Here is a 13518-nt window from a genome sequence, read left to right as displayed (position 1 = left end):
TTTTCAGATCAAGAGGCAGTCGGTAACTAGGACGAGGTGTCCTCATAAACTTGTATCCATCTTTTGGTAGGTGTCTCGGCTTTCAGTAGCTGTACATTCGTCCGAGTCTTTTTGCTAAAAGTCGAGTATTCTTTTGTTGTGTATAGGCAAACCTAATGTAAATTATTAAGATACATATTCTAAACAATGTATATACACTTGTTTGGTATGCCAGTATGAGGTGGAAGTGTTTAATATTATTTTGATCCTAAGTTATGAAATATGACTTAGCAGTTTATGATAGAATGACGAACATGTCAGATTAATAGGCTGGCTTGGGCTTAGTGGACTACATCCATTGGGCCCATGCGTCGGTCATGGCCCGAAATTTGGGTCGTGACAAAAAGTACACCCAATTTTGGCTTGAGATATTTAAAACATGAAAGCAGTTGGTTACAAGGCTATAGTGATAGTGATTGGGGTAGTTCATTGAATGACTCAAAGAGCATAGGAGGATTCTGCTTCTCATTGGATAGTGTCGTCTTTACATGGAATGTGGAAAAAAAAGTTATGGCAGCACAGTCTTCAATTGAAGTAGAATACATTTGCTTGTGTTGCTATTGCAAATCATGCCTTGTGGTTGAGAAACGTACTATTGTTCAAATAGAAGAAAGGTACTCTGATTTATGTTAATAATTTATCTACAATTGCTATAGTTAGAAACCCTATTCAGCAAGGCAAAACAAAGCATATCAAGGTTAAAGACCACACATTGAGAAAGGCTGTGAAGAAAAATGATATTGACCTACAACAATGTCATATTGATGAACAACTAACTGATATTTTTGCTAAGGGCTTGGAAAGAAAGAGGTTTAAGTATTTGAGAACATGTTTGGGAGTTCACCTGATCAAGGATCATGGGCCATGTTGAAGAAATGACCCTTCATTTGGAAATTCAATAACAGATAAATATGGCAGGAATCAACTGATGACTGAAGATTGAAGAAGGTTTAGTTGCATACGGTGTGGTTTGTTTCCTTGTCAAGTTTAAAAGTGTCTAAACATTGGTTATTATGTCATTTTTTTTCTTTTAATTAGTTGTGGTGAAATGAAAGATAGTTAAGCCATTTTGGTTGTCTTGTTTAGCTGCGCAACACTTCTTTGTGTCGTGTAGGTCATGTTCTTTTATTTTCCCCATATGCACATTAGTGCTGTCGTTTTGTTGCTTCTGTTAAGGGCTTAACAACCATATTTGCTATTTTGAGTTTGTTACCATTGCTCTTATACAAAAAACAATACATTGTTTTCTGTGCTTAGCTAACTTACCTCAATTTAGTCTCCCAAGGTTGAATTTAAGGGCTTTGCAAATATTTTGGAGAATATATAAATGAAAATGCAACTGTTATGGTGTGGTTGCCTTTAATTCTCTAGTTCATAGCTTCTTCGTTATTTTTCTTTATTGTTCAAGCTTCTTTAATTTTTCTTTAGAAAGTTTCTCTTCAAAAAAGTCAATAATCTAAATAGGAACTCGAATCTAAAATGACTCAAACTTGAAGTGACTTAAACCCTAACAACTCGAATAATTAACTTGAAATAACTTAAGTCTTAATAATTCGTCCTAATCTAATTCCATTTCACTTTAAAATACTCAACAACTTGAACTTGAAATAACTTGAACATAAAACTGACTCAAACAGAAAGATGACTTGAATTTAAGGTCATTCCATCCCTAAACTCTGATACAAAATTACTTAATTAATTTAGATTTGTTTTACCACTAAATTCAATCACAGTAAGTAAACTATCACAATTCATGTCACAAATTTGATTACAATTAGAAAAAGAACTGTAACAATGCCGTCGCTCATTTTGGTCTAAAAATTGAATAAATGTCTCAAGTCCCATGACAATTGTTGGTCACAAACATCCACTTGAAACAATCCAAACTAGAACTCCATCGAACTCGAATGGACCAAAAAGTCCAAGACCTTAATCTAAAGAAACCCAAATTCGAGAAAACTTGAAGTTGAAAGAATTTGAACTCGAAATCACTCGAATCCAAAATCGATCAGATCTAAAGTTGTAATAATCTAAACACCACTAAAAATCCAAATTTTAATTAATAATTTTGTTCTAACTTGAACCTGAACCTAAAATGATTCGAATTCAAATTCAAAATGAAATAAGCCCCGAATGACTCGATTGAATTATTTAACATATTTTGAATGGAAGTAACATATTTATATATGGTCAAAGTATTTAAATAGTCCCTATACCTATGCATTTTCTTCAATTTAGTCCTTGTGCTCAAAATCTAGACAATTTAATCTCTCAATTTTGGAAATTGAAACAATTTAGTTCTTGCACCTAACTCCATCCAATTTTATAGTTAGAGGTGATGTCGTAGATGCTAATGTGGCACTAAAGTGGTAGATTTGTTGACATGGCAATGCCACGTGACACCAACATGATGACATTGTAGTGCCACGTGGCACTGACATGATGACATTATGGTGCCACGTGGCAATGCTAACATGGCAGAATGAGAAAAAAATTTAAGAAAAAATCTATGCCATGTGATAGGGACTAAATTGAGCAAAAATATACAATATAGGAACTAAATTGAACAAAATTGAGGTATTTAGGGACTAAATTAAAAAAAAATATTTTAAAAAATGTAAATCTTTGAGTAGATGACACATATGCTTATTAATAAGCCAAATGTTTAAGTGTAAAAGATTTATGGTGTTAAGAAATATATATAAATATTTTCTTACCTGATTATTTGATTCCATAGTAGGTACATTAATTTATAGTCAAATTACCCATATAGTACTTGTACCCATGAATTTTTGTCAATTTAGTCCTTATACTCAAAATATGATCAATTTAGTCCCTCAATTTTTGGAATTGGAACAATTTAGTCCCTGCCCCTAACGTCGTATGATTTTGCTGTTAGAGGTGATGATGTCAACATTGACGTGGCAGTGCCATGTGGTACTAACATGATGTTGGGATAAGCCCTACAACCAATTGAGATTGGTCAAGACTTGGTGCCATCATGCAATGATATCATTCATATTGAATGATTAGAGGCTTTTCTTCATCAATAAGACATTAATTATATTGAGTTATAAGTTTAATTAAATGAGGTCCATGAGATTAATATGCCTTGCAAGGGAACTATAATAGGTTGTAGTTATGAGATCCCTATGCATTAAAGCATAATCCCAAAATATTCCTTGTCAATGTATCATTGAGACTGGACATCAATGATGCTTAGAGACTAGTACATCTTATGTTTCTTACTTTGGAAGTAAGTAATTGATCTCATAGATTGAAGTATAAAGATACTTGGAACTAAAATGGAGGTACGTGCCCAGGAGAGCAAGTTCACTAAACATGACCCGCCATGAGAAGAGCATTTGGTAGTACACTCCTATGTCTATGTAACATAACTCATGTCTCAGTCGTGTAAATACTCCTTAGACTTGAGACACTAGCTTGTCTTATATGTGGAATGCTATGCTTTTATTTCATCCTTACGGGTGCCTAACGAAGGATGCCTAAACAGGATGTTTTTGGATATAGTATGAAGCATGTGAAGGCAAATGAGTGTCAAGATAGAAATCATTACCTCAAGTGGTTTTAGAGGACATATCCTATCAATTCTTAGTTAACATTAGCTTATTAAAGTCCTTGGCCAAGACAACTTGGAGATTCTGAAAAATGGTTCATAAGTCTCTATAAAGCTAAAGCCATAACTACAGGAATGAATATGGAGGTCAATAAGAGTAAACATTGTACGAAACTCTTACTATCTCTAGGATATATGATGAAGGAATGAATTACACTGATAGACTATACTTTGAAAGGTTGTCAAAGAACCCTTTGACTCTCTTAGCAATTGGGTGGCCATGATGCATTGCTAGATGCCAATCTTGGTCTATGGAATTGATTATAAATTAATTGATTGAAATTTATATTAATAAATTAAGTCATTAATCAATTCTATTGCCAACATTTTAGGAACCTAATGGGTCATAGGCAATGATTGCATTTGAATTAAATTAGGAGATTGCTATTCCGATAAGAAGAATGTTGGCATGGTTAGCTTATGATTTTATGATTTTATATGCCATTCTATGTGATAAAATATTACCATGGTGATCCATGGGTGGAGGTATGTTTTGTTTTTAAAGTTTTAATTTTTCTTTCCGCTACTTATTTTTTACCATGTCGTCCATAGCCAAACCCAACACATGATGAGGTGGTAGTGTCATGTGGCATTGAATGATGATTTGGCATTGGCATGCTAACATGGCAGATCAAGAAAAAAGTTTTTCCAGAAAAATATGTGCCATGTCATAGGAACTAAATTAAACAAAAATGTATAATACATGAACTAAATTGAATAAAATTTAGGTGTTTAGGGAATAAATTAAAAAAATTAAAAAATATAAATTTTTGAGTAGATGTGAGACCTTGACCTTTATAGGCCCGTAACTAGGTGTAGATGCGATAACACAAGCCAAGGGTAATTTCGTCATTTCTTTAGTGAGCCCTTGGAAGTATGCTTTCAAACATTATTAAGACCTAAGTAGGCCTAAGGCATAAATGAATGATGAAAATAAGGGTAAAATGATAAATGAAATAAAAATAATGATGATTTCCACGATAGGGGCAAAATGGTCATTTTTCATCTCGAGTCAAAATTTTAAGTTTTTGTGAACCTAAGTATTTTTAGACCATTATGAACCTTGTCCTAGTGTCAAAAGAGTAACAAGATTGCACAAAGGATTGGAGGAGAGCAAGCCAATTTGTTAAGGGTATTTTCGTTATTTAAGAAGAGATTGGATAAGCTTTAGCTATAAATATCATTTGTTTCCGTAGCTTTTTCATTTCTCCAACAACTTCTTCTTCTTCTTCCTCCTATCTCACGTTACTTTCATCCTCCAAGGAAGCTTGTTTTGAAACCTTCATAACTTCTCACAAGCTAGCTTCAATTTTCATGCTTTTATGCACCCTTTCATAGAACCTCTTTTGCTCTTTCACTCTCTCACTTTAAAACCATTGAAAAGTCTTACTTCCATACTTTCTCTCACTAGCTGGTGTTTTAGAGAGAGAAAGAGAGAGCTTCTATAATAGCTTGAAATTTTTTGGAAGGAATTTCAAGTACAAAGCTACCTAGGTGAGTAGTGACTTAGAGTTGTTTTTTAAGTGTTGAGAATGGCTGGTGAATAGACTTGTGAGTGTTTTGTAGTTGAGGTTGTTTATTCATTTTAGAGTGATTAGGATAGTGAAAATAGATAGCCACTTAATGGCAATTGGAAGCTAGTTAGGAGATAGCTTTTAGAATTTATAGTTATGTAAATTGAGTAAATTGTGATGTTATTATGATGATAGGTTCTAACGAAGCCCCACCGCTCCATTTGGACCATTAGAGGAAGTTAGAGTTGGGTAAAGATTTTACAAATACCAGTGAATGAACTTGCATTTCAAAATGTTTGGGGAAGTGCCTACATGTTTAAATGAATCATTTGAAAGTTCATTTTTTTTTGCTTTCAAGAAATATACCTGGGGAACAAGCCTTTGGTGAAATGTTTCTATCTTGTGAAAATGTGCCATATAAATGGTTCATGCATTATCACATTATATTGATATGTATATTATGCATTGGATGTTCCTTTTTGTGTGATAATGATGACCCAGCTATGTGCGAGTGGGAGTGCAGATGAGCTGATGATGACCAAGCTATGTGCGAGTAGGGAGTGCACATCAGCGGAGTGTGGTCGGATGGTACGCATGATAATGTGTATATATATATATATATATATATATATATGTCATAGAAAGTTTATGAACATATTTGTGATTATGTTGTATGTTGGCATTGTTAATTACTCTCAACTTGCTTTTCATTTCAGCAAGAAAATGGCTTTTGATGTAACAAGACCCCTTTTAACAAAATTGTTTTATTTCTCACTGTAGCGATATTCATTCTTGCTGCAGTAAGAAACTCTCGGGTTGGAGGGAGGTTACACTAGCTTGATTCTCATTGCAGCAAGAAATTTTCTGGAGATTCTCGCTACAGCGAGAAACTCTCAGGTTCTGGTGCAGTGCTTTCACTTAGACAAATATTTTGACCACCATCCAATCAAAACTGGGCAAAGTGGTAAACCTCAAAGTTGTATTCCAGCCTCTTCGCTTTCTAATGGTTCCAAAATCATGTTAATTGGACTTCTGTAATAGGAGATATACTTGAAAAACCGAAACATATGCAAACTAAGGTTGTTTCTCGCTGCAGCAAGAAACTTGCTATCATGCTTGCTACCTTGCTTGATTTTGACATATTTTTCACCCTTTTAACTTCATGGATTAATCATGGGTTCTTGCAACATTATGAGGTTATTAATCAAAGTTTGCAATAGGGGTTTTTAGTAAGAAATTAAATCAATTGCATTGTTTTTTAAACAAATGCATCATGATTTCCAAGTTCTCCTTATCGATTGCTTATTCCCTTTTTCACTGAGTTTATACCCACCTTTTTCAAATTCATGTTTTCAGATCAGGAGGTAGTTGAGACGTAGATTGAGGTGTCCACGTATGTCCATCTTTTGGTTGGTATCAGTGGCATTCAGTAGCTGCACATTCACTATGGTCACTCCGCTGGGAGTCTAAAGTTCTTTTTGTTGAACATACATACCCTGATGTAAATTGTTAAGACATATATATATCTTAAGCAATAGATGTTTATGTTGATTAATGTTGCCATTAAGAGATGGCACAGATGACATTATTTTGAATCATATAAATGTGAATATATGGTTTCGATAGAAAAGTATTGAAATACTCGTTGATAAGAATTACGAAATACGGTTGTAAGAACGATTGATAAAATCGATGAATGGAGTCACATAGATAGGCTTGCTTGGGCTTAGTGGGCTATGTCCATTGAGTTCAAGCACCGGTCATGGCCCGGGATTTGGGTCATGATAGTAGATGATATATATACATATTAATAAGCCAAATGTTTAAATGTAACAAATTTATGGTGTTAAAATATATATATATATATAAATATTTTCGTACTTAATTATTTGATAAGTTTGAATTCTCCCACTATAAAAAAAATCCAATATTTCATAGAGTTCTTTTAGAAATATCATGACTAAAATCATTAATGATCACTTAAATTTTCTTTCTCTATTAAACTTGATATTATTTTTAATGAGATTATATTTGTGAAATCCCACCCTAAGTAAAAGGATAAGTTAAGAAACCCTCATGTGAGCATATAGATTTCATGTTTTGAACATCAAATTAAGTTTCAACTTTAAAAAAGAATTCATTATCACCTTAGTTGTTTGTCACCATTGAAGCAAAAGATTTTCTAAGTCCGAATGGGGTCAAATATGTGATTTTATAGAACAATCTTTTTGAAATAAAAAAAATTATGGTAATAATTCCATCGATATTTATATGACAAAAAAATGAATTTTTCATAATTTTTGGAATATGTTTGCTATGGTAAATGGGAGCCACAAATTTAACGTTAGTCAAACTTTTTTCAATTTTGTTCTTGAAACCAAAATTTAGAATTTGATTCCTTCAGAGTTTGATTTTGTTGATATTTTAATTGAGTTCAAATAGGGGTGCTAATTAAGAGTAAAAAGCAAAGAAGGAAAATTGAGGACATTTACTAAAATTGTATTTAATCTAAATAAGCAAACAATAGGTTTTATAGGCAATCTGTCTCAAAAACTGTATTCTGTCTCAAATGTATCAATACATGTTCATGATGTATCGATACATTTAACCCAAAAAAGGGTTCTAATGAACATGTATCGATACTTGTTCATAATGTATTGATACAATTTTCCTACAACCAAATATATCAATAACGGGCCAAATGTATTGATACATTTCGTCGTTTTCCAAAAAATAAAAGAGGCAAAAAGGTATTTTCACCCTCAAAACTATAAATAACTAGCATGTTCCAATGGTTTGCAACCTTCAGCCATTTTTGCAAGGTAAACCCTTAACTCTAAAGCTCTCTCCACCCATTTTTGGTCCAAATCACCATTTTTTATGATTTAAAAGCTTTGTTTTGAGTTTTTAAGGGAAAAAATGACATTTTTAACTTCGAAATCTTTAAATCTTAAGCTTCTAGAACTAAAAATGTTATTTTGATGCCAGATTTTTCTGTGGGTTGTTAAAGCTCAAGGTTTTTGTGGTTTTACTAAACATCTAAGCTCACCTAAGGTAAGGATGAAGGACTTATGGGTTTTTAAGGATTTATTTGGTTAAGTAGCAATGTTTTTAATTTTGAAAATTAGATTTAGCTGAATATGAATAATTTTGAAAATGTTGGAAATGATTATTGCAAATTTTTGAGTCGAGATAATGATTGTCATGATTGTTGTATGCTAAGAATGGTTGAAAACTCCAAGGATTTTGCCGCATAGGAGTAGTGATTGGAGCTAGAGGTTAGGTTTCCAATTAGGTGAATGGATATACATTTTCAAGTATTTCAATATGTAAAGTGAACATAATTTCTATGGAAATGAATGCTTATGCATTATAAAATGTTATTTCAATAAATGATTTATCAAAGGATTTGAGTTTCAAGGTTTTCAAGTGGTTTTCAAAGAATATGATGAAGAACTTGATTTGATAATGATTTGTAATATGAGATGATACAATGATTTTCAACTTGTTTCAAAATCTACTATGTATGTAAATATTCTATTATGTATTAGTTTTCAATAGAGGGACAAAGCCTTTCAATGATTTTAAACTCTCTCATTCAATCACTTTGGCTTTTAGGCTAGTGTGGGTATATCGAGATGCATGTAATGCCAAGACGAATGATATGATGCACATGCTTGACATGATGTGGCATGTAAGGTTTAATGGGAGCATTAGTTCCATTTATGAGTTTATGACATGTATGCCATGAATTGTATGCGTAAAGAATATCATGTACACTATGGGCTAAGCATGAGAATGTTTTATGAGTTTATGACATGTATGTCATGCGTTGTATGTGTTGAAGATATCATGTACACTATGGACTAAGAATGAGGATGATCCATGAGATTATGGAAATATATGCCATGAGATGTACGTGTTGAGAAAGTCATATACACAATGGGCTAAGTATGATTGTGATTTAAGAAATTCTATGTGTTTGTGATGTAAGTTAAAGAAGAGAACAATCCTAAGATTAAGGAATCTTATGACGATAGTGGGGATTGATCATTATCTGCTTGAGTGAGGTGGAACCACTCAAAGATTGTGGGTGTGGCCGATGTGCCACTCACGCAGCTGATGATTGTTCATGTGAGGTGAACTAGACGGTAACAGAGACTTTGTGCACTACCTGCCTAAATAGGGTGTTGGAGATTTGAACTTCAGATTTAAAGAGGGATAGTTTGCAAAGTTGATCCAAAGTAAAAAAAAAATGTTTCAATTCATTCAAATTCGATTTCATTAGAAAAATGTTAAAAAAAAGACTCTTTATCTAGAAATTCAGTAGCAGATAACTAAGGCGGGAAACAACCGATGCTTGAAGATTGAAGAAGGCTTAGTTGCATATAGTGTCGTTTGTTTCCTTGTCAAGTTTAAAAGTGTCTAAACGTTGGTTATTATGTTGTTTTATTTCTTTTAATTAGTTGTAGTGAAACAGTAGACAGTTGAGCCATTTTGGTAGTCTTGTTTAGTTATGCAACACTTTTTTGTGTTGTTTAGGTCATGTTCTTCTATTTTCCCTGTACACACATTAGTGCTATCATTTCGTTACCTTTGTTAAAGATTGAACAACCATATTTGCTATTCTGAGTTTGTTATCGTTTTGTGCTATCATTTTGTGCTTAACTGACTTGCCTCGATTTAGTCTCCCAAGGTTGAATCTAAAGGCTTTGAAAAATTTACATATATAAACATATATAAACACATACACCACCCCACTTCATTAATCATTATAGCCGGGTCATCATCATCGGCTTATGAGCAGTCCCTACTATCACATAGTTGGGTCATCATTGGCTTATGCGCACTCTCTACTCGCACATAACTGGGTCATCATTGGCTTATGCGCACTCCCTACTCACAGATAATCGGGTCACCATCAGCTCATGTGCACTCCCACATCGCACATAGTAGGGTCATCATTATCACACAGCATTATTCATCAATGCACAACACATATTTATATATATACATACCAACATAATATAGGAGCACATGGATTCATCTTTTTACACATTTCACATTTTCACAACATCAAAACATTTATCAAGGGCTTGTTCCCATGCATAATTTAATGAAAACCAAGTAAAATCATTTAAATGCTTCATCCCAACGCATATGTATTTCCAAAAAACACTTTGATGCAAGTTCACTCACCGGTCTTGTTGATTCTTTTGCTTGACTCTAACCTCGGCTAATGCTCCAAATGGACATGTGAGGCCTTGTTGGAACCTATACACACATAACATCACAACCAACCTAAATTGGCTTTAATATAATTCCAAAAGCTCTTTCCTAATCAAGTTCTATTAGTTATTCCTAACTAGCTTCCAATTGCCATTAAGTGGTTAGTTATTCACACTACTCTAGTCACCCTAAGAGTGAATAAACAACCTCAATGATAAAACACTCACAAACCCCATTGTCAGCCATTATCAACAACTTGAAAATTAAACCTAATTCATTACTCACCTTGGTGGTTTTTTTGTAGTTGAATTCCTTTTCAAAAGCTTCCAAGCTATTGTGGACAATCTCCCTCTCTCTCTCCACCCATCCAGCTAGTGAGAAAATATACCAAGGAAAGACCTTTAAGGGCTTTTGAGGTGTAGAAGAGAAAGAGTATGAAAACTTTATGAAAAAGTGTAGAAAAACACAAGGTTTAGGGTTACCATGGGAGGCTTCCATGGAAGATGAAGAAAACATGAAACGGAGAGAAAAGAGGGGAAAAAGAAGAAGAGTTGCTAGAAGCTGTTAGAAATATGCTAGAGCTTTAGATATTTATATCTAAAGTTTATCCATTTGTCACATAAATTACCAAAATGCCCTTAACATGGTGACTTTGTCTTCCTCCCATCCTTTGCGTAACCTTTTACTCTTTTGACACTAGGGCAAGGTCCATAATAGTCTAGAAATACTCAAGTTCACGAAAACATAAAAAGTTAGACTCGAGAAGCAAAATGATAATTTTGCCCCTACCGTGGAAATTATCATTATTTTTATCTTCTTCCTTTATTTTACTATCATAAACATCATTCATTCATTCCTTAGGCCAATTTAGACCTTAATAGCATCAAAAAAACCCACTCGTACTAGCTCACCAAGAGAAATTATGAAATTACCCCTAGTCCGTATTATCACGTCTACTTCTACTTATGTGTCTATAGAGATCGAGATTTCACAGGTTCACTTCTGAATTACCCTTTTTAACTCAGTAATTAATCTCAGTTGGCATCCGTAAACTTTATTAACCACCATATCAAAATACAGGGTACTACAATGAGGATGAGCAATAGGGTGCAACCACGATTTAAGGGAGTATTTTCTTTTCCTTATTTTTCATAACATTAGGGACAATGTTTACTTTAAGTGTTTTTTGGGGGGGGGTTTAAATTTTTATGTGTAAAATTTTTATGTATTGAAGTTAAATTAAGTTGTTTAGCATAATAATTTAGGAGTATGTGAATTTAGGAAATTGTTGAAAAACTAAAGCTAAATTAGGGCACAAATAAAATTGATTCACCTATCTGAAAATGATAACTAATTATCTTGTTAATCTTTTACTCTTAGTAATCATGAATATTGTTTCAATGTTATGTGAAGTCTTATCTTAGCATCATGATCAGATGAAATTTTCATACTTGGGCATTACATCTCTTATCTTGAAATATCATGTCTCTTTAGAGAAAGTTTACGTAAATGAAGATTTTAGAACTATGTTTAGAGTTTTATAAATTATTTAATTCTTCCTTGAGGAAAAATCATATCGCTATACTTAGTTAGGGAAATGACTTAGGCCATCCTTGGACTGATTGAGCCTTTTAAACCAACTTTTTTACATCTTTATCCCTAGTATGCCGTTTTGAGCTTAAATTGTCCTTTCTTTGATTTAACCCATAAATAAAATTAGCTTAACCTTTGACAAATTTCTCCCATTTTTACAACCCTCACTCCTAAGCATATTTATTGTTTTAGGAAATGTATGTTTAGACTATTTGATAAGAAAAGTGGAAATGATGAAATGTAGAGAAACATGCGAAAGGTTTTTAATGTATTCATCCCACTATTAATGAAAAAACCAAGTTTAGGGGTGTTGAAATAAAAAAATATATATTATGTTGCAGGAAAAGTGAAATTGAAAGAAAAAGGGCATACTCAGTGAAGAAAAATAATGATGCTATATAGGTCTTAAAATTATTATGTGTTTAGGGTGACTTAAGTTATATATTATCCCATATCCTAGCTCAACCCTAGCCACACACTACAAGCTGAATAAAGTCCTAAGGATCCTTAATTTATTATTAGCTTACATTAGTGGAGAGGGAGATGAAAAACAACCTTATGAAATTTTAAACTAGTTTGAAGTTTGCATGAGCATAAACTTATCCAAAGTGCATGAGATTCATGGCAAGAGACTTCACACACACACACACACACACACATGAGAATTTATCCAAAAATCAGCTTGCATTTGAATATAATGTGAATTTAGATAATATTTATGTTTTACTTTGAATTGAAAAAATGAGATAGTTTATGAGGAAATAAGATGTTGTCAATGGATAGTTTATGAGGAAATTAAATGTTGTCAATGAATTGGTGCATCCGATTTTGTTAGTTTGATGTTTTCAATTATATTATTTTGTTTTCTTAGTTTTTGCTCGAGGACTAGCAAAATATTAAGTTTGGGGTGTAATAACTATATGATATAGAGTTATTTTGCCGCATTTTGACTATAAAAAAATAGCTAAGCCCTTGTGTTTTCAAGTTAATTTTAGGTAATTTTTATATTTTTCTTTATTTAGTTTAATGCATGTTGAATTATTTTTAATCTGAGTAATTTGAGCTCATTTCATATCAAAAGTCTTACTTTGAGAAATCAGTAATTTATTCTCTATTTTGAATATTCTCAACTGTAAAAAGCTTCATGGAAGTGAAATGTGCAAAATGATTAGGTGCAGAATTTGCTGAATATGTTGCGGTATTTCTTCCATAACTCTCTTTAAAGAACATCAAATGATGTGATTCTTTAACCACTAGAAAGTTGAGAGGAAGGACTACAACTTTTCTGTTTATCACATTGCCTTTTTTCAATTGGAAAGTGGTTGAAATTTGTGTCAAATAGAGAGTACTGCACCAAGAAAGTAAAACAAAGATAGAACACTTGAGAACCATGGCACTGAAAGGAATTTGTGGCAAACTTCAAAGTTTGAAATGTTGAGAGCTACAGCACTGGAGCCTATTTCCAAAAATAATTGTCTAACGGGAAATTTGGAAATCAAGTTAATT

Source organism: Theobroma cacao, chromosome 7, assembly GCF_053813885.1.
Source record: "Theobroma cacao isolate CCN51 chromosome 7, ASM5381388v1, whole genome shotgun sequence".
NCBI classification, from domain to species: Eukaryota; Viridiplantae; Streptophyta; class Magnoliopsida; order Malvales; family Malvaceae; genus Theobroma; species Theobroma cacao.
The sequence above is the reverse complement of the archived record's forward strand: the minus strand, read 5'-3'. Positions refer to the sequence as shown.